The following is a 14332-nucleotide window of genomic DNA, read 5'->3' as shown; positions in this document are numbered from 1 at the left end:
AAAGTAGTAGCCCAGGTATGTGATACTACCTATGTCATTGCCAGCTGTGCAGATGAAAGAATCCAGCGAACCTTTCATGTGAACATGCTGAAGGAGTATCAGGAACGGCAGGAGGATGTTGCTGCAGTATGTGCCCCTGCTGCGGACGACTCAGAAGGTTTACCCCTCCCTGACTTACTAGAGAGAGAGCCCCAGACTGACCTCATTAGCCTTGTACAGCTAGGAGACCGGTTAAGCCCCACAAAGAAGGAATAGGCTAAGCGGCTTCTGTGGGAGAAACAGGCGACGTTCTCCCAAAAACCGGGCTATACGACCCTGGCTGTACATAAGGTAGAGACCCCTGGACAAGCACCCCTCCGCCAGCCCCCCTACCGTATCCCTGAAGCAGTCCGAGAGGAAATGCGGAAGGAGATACAGGAGATGATTCAGTTAGGAGTCATTGAGCCATCTGACAGCCCTTGGGCCTCGCCTGTAGTCCTGGTGCCTAAGAAAGACGGGACTACCCGGTTCTGCGTGGACTACAGGCGACTCAACGAGAAGACCACCACCGATGCCTACCCGATGCCCAGGGTAGACGAACTACTAGATCGTTTAGCCAGGGGACATTATTTAACTACAATAGACCTGTGTAAAGGTTATTGGCAGATCCCCCTGGCCGAGGATGCTATCCCCAAGTCAGCATTTGTTACCCCATTTGGCCTGTACCAGTCTAAGGTCATGCCATTTGGAATGAAAAATGCCCCGGCGACCTTCCAACGTATGGTGGATAGGCTCCTCGATGGCTTCCAGGATTTTGCATGTGCATATCTGGATAACATTGCGATCTACAGTGGGTCTTGGGAGGAGCACCTGGTTCACGTAGGAGTGGTTCTGGACAAAATTCGGGCCGCAGGCCTGACCTTGAAACCAGACAAGTGCCATCTAGGGATGGCGGAGGTGCAGTACCTGGGACACCGAGTGGGGTGTGGGAACCAGAGACCCGAGCCAGCCAAGGTAGAGGCGGTAGCTAACTGGCCCACGCCCTGTACTAAGACCCAGGTATTGGCCTTCTTGGGAACTGCAGGGTACTACCGACGTTTTGTCCCTAATTATAGTGCTATCGCCAAACCCCTGACTGACCTGACGAAAGAAAGAATTTACCTAGGCAAGTCCTCTGGTCTCCAGCTTGTGAATCTGCGTTTCTAGCCCTCAAGCAAGCACTTGTAAATGCCCCTGTCTTGGCTGCCCCAGTACCTAACAAACGTTTTCTTGTCCACACAGATGCTTCCATGTTTGGACTGGGGGCGGTGCTGAGCCAAGTTGGGGAGGATGGAGGAGAACACCCTGTCGCATACCTGAGTAGAAAACTATTACCCCGGGAAGTGAGCTATGCGGCAGTGGAGAAGGAGTGTTTGGCCCTGGTCTGGGCCCTTAAAAAGCTGAACCCTTACTTATACGGACAGGAATTTTCACTGGTCACCGACCACAACCCATTGGTCTGGCTTAACCGGGTCTCCGGAGATAATGGCAGGTTGCTGCGGTGGAGCTTAGCCCTACAACCTTACAACTTCACCATCAGCTACCGACCCGGTAAGCAAAACGGCAATGCTGATGGGTTGTCCCGGCAAACCGACGCCCTCCCGGGCTCCTAGTGCAATGTTGATGGGTTATCCAGTATTGGAAGAATGGACCCATGGACTAACTGCGGAGTCAACCCGTCTGGGGTCCCCTCCTCTGTTAGTCCCCTGCCGAAAGGGGAGATGTGTGACAGTGGGGTCACTTTGGACACAGGGTGAATAAAAGAAACCCCCGATATGGTCTGTGATAGCCATATTCAAGGCTGTATATACATTGTATACAGATTGGATGTATACTGTATATGGGGGTTAAGTATCATTGCTGTGAGGAATTAAGTTGTTTTGAATTTCTATTGTTCATTTAAGTCTGTCCTTGTGTGTATTGTAAAGTGCCAGACAGACTGGCTGCCAACCCTTTGTGAAAAGATGTGTATTGGGTGGGATCGTTTAAAGCCTAGCAGACGTCAGGATAAGGTGTTGAGTCTTGGGATGTGTAGGTGGAGCTGGGCCCTTGTTCATGTTAAAGCATGTGCCTTGAATTGTGTATAAAGTGACAATGTTTCTCAATAATAAAGTCATTCCTACTACAGAAGAGACAGAGTGCGTCTCGTCTTTTTGCCAGAGGGGTCGGCTCCTATAGGAAAGGGTCGTTTAGCTGTGGATATTGGTAGCGAGTGGATGTGTGTCTAGGAGAGGGAACATTGTAAACAGCGTTAACCCCCAGTATATTAGGGGTGCCGTTACAAATCTCTTCCCCATCACAAAAGCTGAAGATCAAACCTACAGCGAAGTTAGAGAACCAAACAATGTTTCCCATCATTTACAATGTGTGGGGGCACAGTGCCTCCCTCTCAGTGCAGGTGCAGTGTGAGGAATTCTGAAATTGGAATGCATTAGTGTCTCACTGACACTTCCCTGCACTGCTCTGCTGATGGGGAGGGAGTGGAGTGCATGGCAAAAGAGGCTTTGTGGGTCGGGGTTGCCTACCCCTGTATTAGACAGTCACATACAAGACTGCCTGAATAAGAAAAGAACATGATTTTGCAAACGAAGGCTACCATACAATAAGTTATGTTATACGTTCAATTAAAAAAAAAAAAAGTCCATCAATTGTTAATAAATGCAGCATTTTATGTTTCGTTTTTAATAAAGTAAGCATGTATGATGAATATAGAAAATAATCACTCCCCTTTAAAAAAACACATTTTGTTGCTTTGCAGCCTGAAATGAAGACACAGTTTTTGTTATGTGCAGCTGCATTTACTCAGTGCAGCTTAGAACATCCAAGTGAAAGATGAAAAATGAAAACAAAAAAAACAGAATCACTGAGTTGGAAAAATGATCACCCCATTGTGTCAGTATTTTGTTGAACCGCCTTTTGCTTTAATTATAGCCTTTAGTCTGTTGGGATATGTCTCTACTAACTTTACACATCTAGACTTTGAAATATTTGCCCACTCTTTGCAGAACTGCTCAAGCTCAGTTGAATTTGATGAATAACTGTTTGTGGACTGCAGTCTCCAAGTCATTCCACCGATTTTCAATTGGGTTTAAGTCTGGGCTCTGTGTAGGGCATGCAAGGACATCCACCCTTTTCTCCTTCAAGCACTGTGTGGTAATTTTTGCTGTGTGCTTTCAGTCATTGTCATGTTGGAAGGTAAGCCTTCTTCCAATTGACAGCTTTCTGGCCGAGGACAGCAGATGTTCCATGGTATTTTGATATTTTTCCCCCTCCATTTTTCCTTCCATCCTGACAAGTGCTCCAGTCACTACTGCAGAGAGACCCCCATAACAGGATATTACCACCTCCATTCTCTACTGTAGGAATGGTGTTATTTTAATGGTGAGCTGTATTGGATTTAATTTGGTGTTGAGGCTAAATATTTAAATTTTAGTCTCATCTGACTATAACACCTTTTTTCCATGTGGCTTCAGAATCTTCAAGGTGCATTTTAGTACAAAGGTCAGTCGTGTCTGCATGTGGGCTTTCCTGGTGAGTGGCTTTTTTTCTTGCAACTTTCCCATACAAGCCACATTTGTGGAGAATTTGTGATATTGTTGTCACATGCACACAATGACCACTCTGCCATATATTCACAGTCAACTTCAGAGTTGCTGTAGGCCTCATGGTAGTCTCTCGGACCAGTTTCCTCCTGGCTTTTTCATCCAGTTTGGAGGGACATCCTGATCCAGGGAGGGTCTGTGTGTTCTACCAAATACCTTCTACTTCTTAACAATATACTGTATTTATCGGTGTATAACATGCGACGGTGTATACAAAGCACCCCATGTTTAGGAAGGAAGTTTAAGGAAAAAAAACTTACATTTAAATGCCCATCAATACAGCCTTATCAGTGTCCATCTGCAACCTTGTCAGTGTCATTTGCAGCCTTGTCATTGCAGCCTTGTCGGTGTCATTGCAGGCTTGCATTGCAGCCTTGTCAGTGTCATTTGCAGCCTCGCATTGCAGCCTTTTCAGTGTTGTTGCAGGCTTGCATTGCAGCCTTGCCATTTAAAATTGGCTCTGCTGAGATACAGAGCGGATGTCCTGTGTATCTCGGCGTCTTCCGGTCATTCTTGGCGGCTTTTGTCTTCCCGAAAGCCGATGAGAGTGGCCGAAAGCTGCCGAGAACGGCTGAAAGCCGCTGAGAAGCTCACAATCGCGTATAACACGCACCCACGATTTTCCCCTGATTTTAAGGGGAAAAAACTGCGTGTTATATGCCGAAAAATACGGTACTTCACCACGTTTCCAGGCATTAATAAAGCCTTTGAAATGTTTTTTCGTATCAGTCTCCAGACTTTATCCCAGAGATCTTTTGACAGCGCGTTACCACTCATGGTTGATTGTTTGCTTCAGTTACACTATCAGGGACTGAAATACTTCAGGAAAGCTCTTTTCATGCTGAGTTAATCAAAATGACTAGTGATGGACGAACGTTTCGCCCGGCGGTCGTTTCGCGGCGAATTTCCGACATTCGCGGTCCGCACGTTCGAACGCCTTTTTCCGTCGTTCGCCGCGGCGGACTTACGTGTTTAATGTATACAAGAACTTTAACCTTTGGTGACACGTTTATCATGTGATACAGGACAGCCAATTGAGACATGACAGCACATGGACACTTGGACATTCCCCCTAACCTATAAATACACCCGATCCGGTGGCCATTTTACATTCTTTCTTCTGTTACGATAGGGACAGGTTCCTGTGTGGAGTAGGGAGAGATAAACCACTAGCTATTTGGTACACAAAAGTTCTTTTCAGGACTGGTATAGGTGTTAGGTGTTGATAGGTTTGCTGTGCTGCTGATTCTTGCAGCAGCCTGAGTGTCTTTTGTTAGTTTAGAGAAAGGGAAAGGACGGTGTATGCTACAGGGACAGCCAGATTAGTCTTTCATCATCATCATCATCATCATCATCATTAGCTGTTACTATCAAGGTCCACAAAAGAGCTGTTCCAGTAACCACTAATCGTTCTCTTTTTTTGCCAATTTGTATAGGGACAGGAAGGAAGCAGTGTTGTCAGGCAGTGAGGGTAATTTTAAAGACTTGCTGTTATTATTAGTTCCACAAAGGTTCTTTTCAGGACTGGTATCAGTGGTACAGTAATAGGCTTGTACATGTATAATATTCTTTCTTCCAAATATAGAAAGGATATTATACTTGACTGCTGCCCTTCTGCTGCAGTCTGCTAAACATTCACAACTCACTTGTTCCACAAAAGTTCTTATAAGGACTGGTAACTTGGTATAGGGTGCTACGGTACATAGGCTTGAGTGCGGTACAGTCTGCTGTTCTGTAAGGACCGCTATCGGTCCACAATAGATAGGGTTGACGTGCACCACTGCTGACCGCTGCCCTATACTGCAGCAGTCCTTCAGCGGTATAGGGACTGACGTACAGTCTGCTAATCACTAACACACAACCTGCTTGTTCCACAAAAGTTCTTATAAGGACTGGTAACTTGGTATAGGGTGCTACGGTACATAGGCTTGAGTGCGGTACAGTCTGCTGTTCTGTAAGGACCGCTATCGGTCCACAATAGATAGGGTTGACGTGCACCACTGCTGACCGCTGCCCTATACTGCAGCAGTCCTTCAGCGGTATAGGGACTGACGTACAGTCTGCTAAACACTAATACACAACCTGCTTGGTCCACAAAAGTTCTTATAAGGACTGGTAACTTGGTATAGGGTGCTACGGTACATAGGCTTGAGTGCGGTACAGTCTGCTGTTCTGTAAGGACCGCTATCGGTCCACAATAGATAGGGTTGACGTGCACCACTGCTGACCGCTGCCCTATACTGCAGCAGTCCTTCAGCGGTATAGGGACTGACGTACAGTCTGCTAAACACTAATACACAACCTGCTTGGTCCACAAAAGTTCTTATAAGGACTGGTAACTTGGTATAGGGTGCTACGGTACATAGGCTTGAGTGCGGTACAGTCTGCTGTTCTGTAAGGACCGCTATCGGTCCACAATAGATAGGGTTGACGTGCACCACTGCTGACCGCTGCCCTATACTGCAGCAGTCCTTCATCGGTATAGGGACTAAGAGTTTTGTCACAGGGTCATTTAAAAAATGACAGGCAGAGGAAGAGGCAGGCCCTTCCGCAGGGGTGGTAGGGGTAGGGCAGGAGCAACAGGCTTGAGCCAAAGTGGGAAGTTGCAGAAGGTGCGTTCAATTACTTTAAAGGATGCACCAGACTTGGTTGAGTGGCTCGCTCAGCCTTACTCTTCTGCACCCTCCTCATCCTCTCGATCTGCACCCTCTTCTTCACTCTCTGCTATGTGCACCCCCAAAGACACTACCACCAACAACACGACCACCACCACCACCACCACATACCTTCCGCTTGAGTCACTGGAATTATTTTCCGATCCATATCAAGAGGACATTTCTGATGCGCAGCCACTCTTGGTATTGGATCAGGAAGAGGAGGTAGCAACAAGCGCTACTCAGCAGTCTGACGACAGTACCCAGATCAGCCCAAGGAGGAGGTTGGTCCCCGGTGTTGCTGCCTACTCCGAGATCTCTACTTATAGCGGTGGGGAAGGTGACGTTGATGATGACGTGTCTAGTGATGTCACGTGGGTGCCCACAAGAGAGGAAGAGGAGGGGAGTTCAGAGGGAGATATGGACCAGCAGATAGGGAGGAGAAGCAGCAATGACTTACATTGCACAGCAGGGACAAAGCAGACTGCAAATGTATCAGGAGCGAGTCATCGACCATGTACGGTCACATCTGGCGCTCCCAGGACACCGGCACATGGCTCCGCAGTGTGGGCTTTTTTTAACGTGTCCGCTGCTGACAATAGCGTTGCCATCTGCAATCTTTGCAGTCAACGCGTTAGTCGCGGTAAGCCCAATACTCACCTAGGGACGACCGCCTTAAGAAGGCACATGAGCAGCCATCACCGAGCCCAGTGGGAGCAACGGAACACACAAAGCCACACTGCAGGCTCTCACCGTCCAGCCTCGTCTTCTACTTCTCCTTCTCCTCTCTCCTCACAATTGTCCTCCACTCCACCTTCCATCACGCCAAGCTCACATTTTTCTGCAAAAAGGCAGGCTTCCGTGGGCCTAATGTTTGAGCGTAAAAAAATGATGACGCCGGATAACCCTCTTGCCCAACGGTTGGCGGCTGGCTTGTCAGAACTCATAGCCCGCCAACTACTGCCATATAAACTGGTGGACTCGGAGGCCTTTCGCAAATTTGTGGCCATTGGAACACCACAATGGAAGGTCCCAGGAAGGAAGTATTTCTCAGAGAAGGGCATCCCAGAGCTATATGGCCATGTTCAGCGGCAAGTGAATGTATCTCTGGCACACAGTGTCGGTGCCAAGATACATCTGACCACAGACACGTGGTCTAGCAAACACGGGCAGGGAAGGTATATCAGTTTTACTGCCCACTGGGTGAACCTTCTGACGGCCGTCAAGCATGTAACCCGTGGCACCCGTGTAGATTTGGTTTTACCGCCACGGATTGCATGCAGGCCTGACTCTTCTTCTCCTCCTCCTACTCCATCCTCCTCCCTCTCCTCCTCAGCTGCCTCCTCCTTTTCCGCTGCTAGCGTCTCTTCCGCTGCACCGCCCAAGCTCCCCAGAACCTATTCCACATGCCAGGTGAGACGTTGCCATGCCGTGCTGCGTCTGTTGTGCCTGGAAGCAAAGAGCCACACTGGCCCGGCACTCCTTTCAGCTTTGCGTTCACAGGCAGATGAGTGGCTAACACCGCTCAATTTGACAGTTGGTAAAGTGGTGTGTGACAACGGTGCCAATCTGCTTAGCGCATTGAAACAGGGCAAAATCACGCACGTGCCGTGCATGGCACACGTCTTAAACTTGGTCGTGCAGCGATTCCTTGTCAAATACCCTGGGGTCCAGGACATCTTGCGGCAGGCAAGGAAAATCTCGGCCCATTTCAGAAGATCTTACACGGCCATGGCTCGCCTTGCTGACATTCAGCGGCGACACCATCTGCCGGTCAGACGTCTTATTTGCGATTGCCCGACGCGATGGAACTCAACCTTCTATATGCTTGATAGGCTGCTCCAGCAGAAACGTGCAGTTAACGTCTACCTGTATGAACTCTGCGAAAGAAACGGTTCTGGGGAGCTGGGTTTTTTTTCACCGCGCCAGTGGCTGCTCATGCGCGACACATGCAGACTTCTGCGGCCATTTGAGGAGATCACCAAACTGGTCAGTCGCAGCCATGGCGCCATCAGTGACATGGTACCTTATGCCTTCTTTCTGGAGCGTGCATTGCGTCGTGTCATTGATCAGGCTGTGGAGGAGCAGGAGCGGGAAGATGAGGAAGTCGCAATGCTGGATGAATTCCCAGGGGGGGCTACTCTATCTGAGACAAGTCAACAACAGGAGTCTGATGAGGAGTCAGAGGAGGATGGTGCCGGGGCGGATGAGCAGGAGCAAGAAGAGCATGCTTTAAACCTTTCTGGGATCCCTGTTGTGCGAGGATGGGGAGAGGAGAATGAAGAGGACGACATTATCCTGGATGATGAGCAGGAGCCAGGCCACCACACCGCTTCCACTTTAGTGCAAATGGGGGCCTTCATGCTCCAGTGTTTTAATAGGGACCCCCGTATAAAAAGCATGAGGGTCAAGGACCAGTACTGGGTGGCAACGTACTTAGACCCCCGGTACAAACACAAAATGGCGGAAATGTTACCGCCGTCGCAGAGGGCTGTCAGAATGCAGCACTTCCAGGCCTTGCTTCGAGAAATGCTGCATTCTGCTTTTGCGTGCGCTGGCAGAGGAGCAATTCCCACTCCCAGAGAAGGATTTGCGGGTACCAATCCAACAGCGCCTGCAAGAAGAGGCCGGTTTGAAGATGTGTTGGTGACTTCGGATATGAGGTCATTCTTTCAGCCGACCCATCGACAGGTGTCATCCGGATCCAGCATCAGGGAACGCCTAGACCGTCAGGTGTCCGACTACATTGGGTTAACGGCCGATGTGGACGCTCTGAGGAGTGATGAACCCCTAGACTACTGGGTGGGCAGGCTTGACCTCTGGCCAGAGCTTGCCCAATTTGCAATCGAACTGTTGGCTTGCCCCTCATCCAGTGTCCTGTCCGAAAGGACGTTCAGCGCAGCAGGGGGGATTGTGACCGATAAGCGTACTCGCCTAGCTCACGACAGTGTTAACTACCTCACATTTCTAAAAATGAATGAGGCATGGATCTCGGAGGAATTCAACACATGTGACCAGTAGACCATGTATATGTCTATAAACTATTTTTTTAATCAAGCACACAGACCTTCTTAATTCATTTGGCTCACTTCCTTGACCCAAAAAAGCACACCGTACTATATGCCCCTACCCTCCTCTTTGAAGAGGTTGAGCGGTGTCATATTTCTACTGGGGCTGCTTATGATATCCCTGTGCTGTGCTGACTTCCTCCTGGGGGTTCTTATTATGAAGGGATCACACTATCCCTGTGCTGTGCTGACTTCCTCCTGGGGGTTCTTATTATGAGGGGATCACACCATCCCTGTGCTGTGCTGACTTCCTCCTGGGGCTGCTTACGGTGCTGCTGTCAGTGCTGTATGTCACGGTGCTGCTGTCAGCGCTGTATGTCACGGTGCTGCTGTCAGCGCTGTATGTCACGGTGCTGCTGTCAGCGCTGTATGTCACGGTGCTGCTGTCAGCGCTGTATGTCACGGTGCTGCTGTCAGCGCTGTATGTCACGGTGCTGCTGTCAGCGCTGTATGTCACGGTGCTGCTGTCAGCGCTGTATGTCACGGTGCTGCTGTCAGCGCTGTATGTCACGGTGCTGCTGTCAGTGCTCTGTATTACGGTGCTGCTGTCAGATGCCTCTATCACGGTGCATGTGTCATTCCGGTATGTCACGCTGCTGGTGATCATCTCCTGCACCCTCTTCTTTGCCTACCCTGGTCCCTGACCTTCCCTCTCCTCCATTGCCTTCATTAGCTCCATAGTCCTGAATTGTTAGAACAATTTCCCAAATAAAATAAAAATGCTTGTAGTTATCGATCCCAAATTCACCTCATACATGTATTATGTCATTGTCCAGATGGTGGGACTACGTTTTACCCCCTAATAATTACCACGTGGCCGCAAATTCGACATGAAGGTTTGCAAAGTTCGCCTCCCATTGAAGTCAATGGGGCCCGCGGCGAACGTTCGGTTTCGCGAACGTTTGGGTCCGTTCGCATTTCGCTTTCGCGAAACGTCCCGTCGGAAGTTCGTCCATCACTAAAAATGACCACAGCTGATCACAGTTTAAAGTCAAATGGCTTTGTGTGATTAGCTACACCTGATTGAGTCTACAAGTCATTTTTAGGAGGGGGGGGGGGGGGGGGGACACATGATCTTTTTTCCAACTCAGTGATTCTGTTTTTGTTTTTGCTTTTTTTCTTCTGACATGTTGGTGCTATATCTTTCACTTGTTATAAGTTGCACTGAGTAAATACAGCGGAATAAAACAAAAACCGTGTCTGTCTTCATTTCAGGCTGCAAAGCAACAAAATGGTATTAGTTTAACCACTTGTCGCCCGCCCTATAACAGATACACGGCGGCATAGTGGTTTCAAAATCCTGACCGGACGTCATAGGACGTGATCAGGATTTTGATCCGCTGCGCGGGCCCCGGGGGCGCGCATCGCTGTGATCATTGTTGCAGGGTGTCAGTCTCCGACGGAGACTCTTTACCACGTGATCAGCCGTATCCAATCACGGCTGATCACAGTGTAAATGGAAAGAGCCGGTGATCGGCTTTTCCTCACTCGCGTCTGTCAGACGCGAGTAGAGGAGAGCCGATCGGCTGCTCCTCTGACAGTGGGGGTCTGTGCTGATCGATTATCAGCGCACCCTTCCCGAGGATGCCCACACTCGACCGCTAGGGATGCCAGCAGACCACCAGGGATGCCCAGCACAAGGTATGCCACCCTAGACCACCAGGGATTCCAGTCAGTGCCCACAATGGATGCCAATCAGTGCCCATAATGAATGCCAATCAGTGCCCACAATGGGCATCACTGATTGGCATGCATTATTGTTTGGCACTGATTGGCATCCATTAGTACAGTATAATATAATACAATGCCGCCTGTCAGTGCCCATCTGTGCCGCCTGTCAGTGCCCATCTGTGCCGCCTGTCAGTGCCCATCCGTGCCGCCTATCAGTGCCCACCCATGCCCATCTGTGCCGCCTATCCATGCCCATCTGTGCCACCTATCCATACCCATCCATGGCGCCCACCCATGCCAATCCGTGCCAGCTATCGGTGCCAAATTGTGCCACCTATCAGTGCCTATCCGTGTCGCCCATCAGTGCCGCCTATCAGTGCCACATATCAGTGTCCATCAATGCCACCTCATCAGTGCCACTTCATTGGTGCCACCTCATCGGTGCCCATCCGTGCCGCCTCATCAGTGTCCATCAGTGTAGCCCCATCAGTGCCCATCAGTGAAGGAGAAAACTTACTTATTTACAAAGTTTTGAAACTGAAACAAAAAAAACATATTTTCTTTCAAAATTTTCGGTATTTTTTTATTTGTTTAGCAAAAAATAAAAACCTTAGAGGTAATCAAATACCACCAAACGAAAGCTCTATTTGTGGGGAAAAATTATAAAAATTTCATTTGGGTACAGTGTAGCATGACTGCGCAATTGTCATTCAAAGTGCGACAGTGCTGAAAGCTCAAAATTGGTCTGGGCAGGAAGGTGTTTAAGTGCCCGGTATTGAAGTGGTTAACGGGGAGTGATTCTTTTCTATACCCATTGCAGCTGTAATATTTGGGTCTATGTCCTTTAGCAATGGGTTAAATCTGTACTCAACAGTTCAAGGCTTGCAGCACTGGGGTCCTTAGTTTGATACCTGGCTCAAGCACTATCTGCAATGAATTAGCATTGGCTCACTGCACCGAATGTACAGTATGTAAAAGCACTGCATGAATTGCCATCATGTGTGAACGTCTGTAATAAATTAATTCTATGCATAGCAGCTCAGACTGAGAGGTAAGATCAGGACTAGGAGCCCTGCTATGCATTTTTGTGCTCTGCTGTATGCAAACATGCTTCCAAGGAACATCCTAATAGGAGAAGTAAGCAATTTAATAATTGTTAATGAGTTGGCAATGTGTTACTTTTTGCTTTACAATAGGTTCGCATTATCTGTTTGCAGTGGGTTTACAAAAGTAGTGCATGCATTACTTTTGCTGCTATGCAGTGCGACTTAAGCCCATTTAAAATAAATGGGCTCATATCACATTGCACTGAATTACTTGTGAGTTGCAAAGGAATGTGCTGCATGTTCCTGTGTGATTCATAATGTGAACTGGGGCTTATTATGCAATCAGCAGACTGAAGGTGGCTGGTGTTTTCCATAACTCCAAAGTTGGCCATACATTATACAATGTTCTTATTCAATTTCCTTCAGCAATGTAGTGCAAGGGTCTACTTGATTACATACAATTTGAAAGTGTTTAGCTTTGACATCATATTATATGGTTTTGGTAAATCTAAAGGAAAATTGTATAATGTATGGCCAGCCTAAAGCCTTGTACACAGAATCGGATTTTCCGCAGACAAAATCTTGGACTTTTATCCGAAGGGCGTTGGCCGGGAACTTGTTTTGCATAGAAAAGGTAAGGAATTGTCGGCCAACAAACACGAACGTAGTTACGTGCTATGTGGTTTTTCAGCTCTTTGGGCTCCTGCTAATCTTGTGTTAGGAGAAGTTTAGTGAGTATTGATTTGCGCTTTTCATTTAGCGCTTTTCGGTTTGTGCTTTTTATTTCATGCTTTTCAGTTTCTGAACAGCCGCTCATCAACCAGCCATGTTGCGGAATCAGAGGAGGTAACATGTTATTTATTATTGGCCTTGGGGTTATTGCTTTGACCCAAGTCCAGTCCAGGAACAGGAGGAGAATTTCTTGGACCAAAATTTGGTTGCTTATTAATCGTGACCAATTATGTCACATGTTTTTGCTGCGGGAGCTCCAGGAGAATAATCTGTATATTTTTCGGAATTATCTGACACATGTATGAGGCTTTTATTTAATTTTTTGGTTTAATAATGATCTGATTTGTTATATTTTTGAATGAATTTAATGCACTTTTTGGTTAAGTTCTATTGGCAGATAGCATGTCTAATTTTATTTGTTTTCTTTTTTTTAATGCACAATAAAAAATTGTGTAGAATAATACTTGGCTATGTGTTTTACTTCAAATGACAGTTTGGGAGTAGGCAGTTACATTTAAAAAAAAATACAATGTAAAATTGACAAGGAACACCAGCATAGTTGTATCTTTGATCTTAAAAACAACGGGATAATGGTGTATCACTAGAAAAAAAGGTTTTGAAAAATTGTTTGCAATAACTCCATCAGTATCACCAGCAAAGCAGCTCCATTATTGTCCCATTAAAGAAGAAGAGAATGCGCACTGCCTTTGAAGATTTCATAATTTGCTGCGTCATGAATGTCAATTCTCCATTACAAACACTAGTTTACAAGACCGACCGCTTCTGGCTCATCCTTGCTTCCGATCATGCGTGTTTGTACTTTGGACTTTTGCCCAACGGACTTGTGTACACACGCTCGGAAAAACACGACAACAGTCACTTGTCCACGGAAAATTTTAAAGCCTGCCATCCAACATTTGTCTGTGGAAAATCCAACAACAATTTTTCCGATAGAGCATATAAACCATCAGATTTTCCACCAACAGCCTGTCATCACACAATTCCCTTTGGAAAATCCGATCGTGTGTACAAGGCTTAAAGAGGAAGTAAACCCTGATGGTTGTTACTTCCTCTTTGATTCCCTGCAAAGGTAAAGCATAATGGACTACTATGCATCGCATAGTAGTCCATTATGTGTCACTTACCTGACACAGGAGCCAGCGATGTCACCGCTGTCCCCTGTAGTTCCGAGTGTCCATCTTCTTGGTGGGTTTCCGTGGGTCTCGCTGCTCCGGCGCTGTGATTCGCCGGAGCAGCGATGACGTCACTCCCGCGCATGCGCACGGGAGCCGACACTCGCGGCATATCGCCACGATCTGTGGCTTACCCAGTGCACCTGCGTGCCACATGCGCCGTAGACAGTGGTGGCTGGCTTCAGGTAAATATCTCCTAAACTGTATAGGTTTAGGAGCTATTTCTTGGACCTACAGGTAAGCCTTAATCTAGGCTTACCTGTAGGTCAAAGTGGTTTGTAAGGGTTTACAACCACTTTAAGAGAGAGTTGTGTGAGCCTCCTGGATGTGCTGTCTGTTAGAGTTATA

General features: G+C 47.6%; 1 protein-coding gene across 1 annotated transcript in view; it reads left to right on the top strand.

Annotated features, from left to right (window-relative positions):
- The window catches only part of LOC143926516 (cytochrome P450 4A4-like), a 135163-nt gene that overhangs the window by 103852 nt on the left and 16979 nt on the right, over nucleotides 1-14332 (top strand). The gene's annotated exons all lie outside the window — the stretch shown is intronic.

The sequence above is a fragment of the Lithobates pipiens genome, unplaced genomic scaffold (assembly GCF_037356315.1).
Source record: "Lithobates pipiens isolate NorthernLeopardFrog02 unplaced genomic scaffold, aLitPip1_a1.2 Scaffold_23, whole genome shotgun sequence".
Lineage (NCBI taxonomy): Eukaryota > Metazoa > Chordata > Amphibia > Anura > Ranidae > Lithobates > Lithobates pipiens.
Note: the sequence above shows the minus strand (reverse complement) of the source record. Positions and strands in the feature narration are given on the sequence as shown.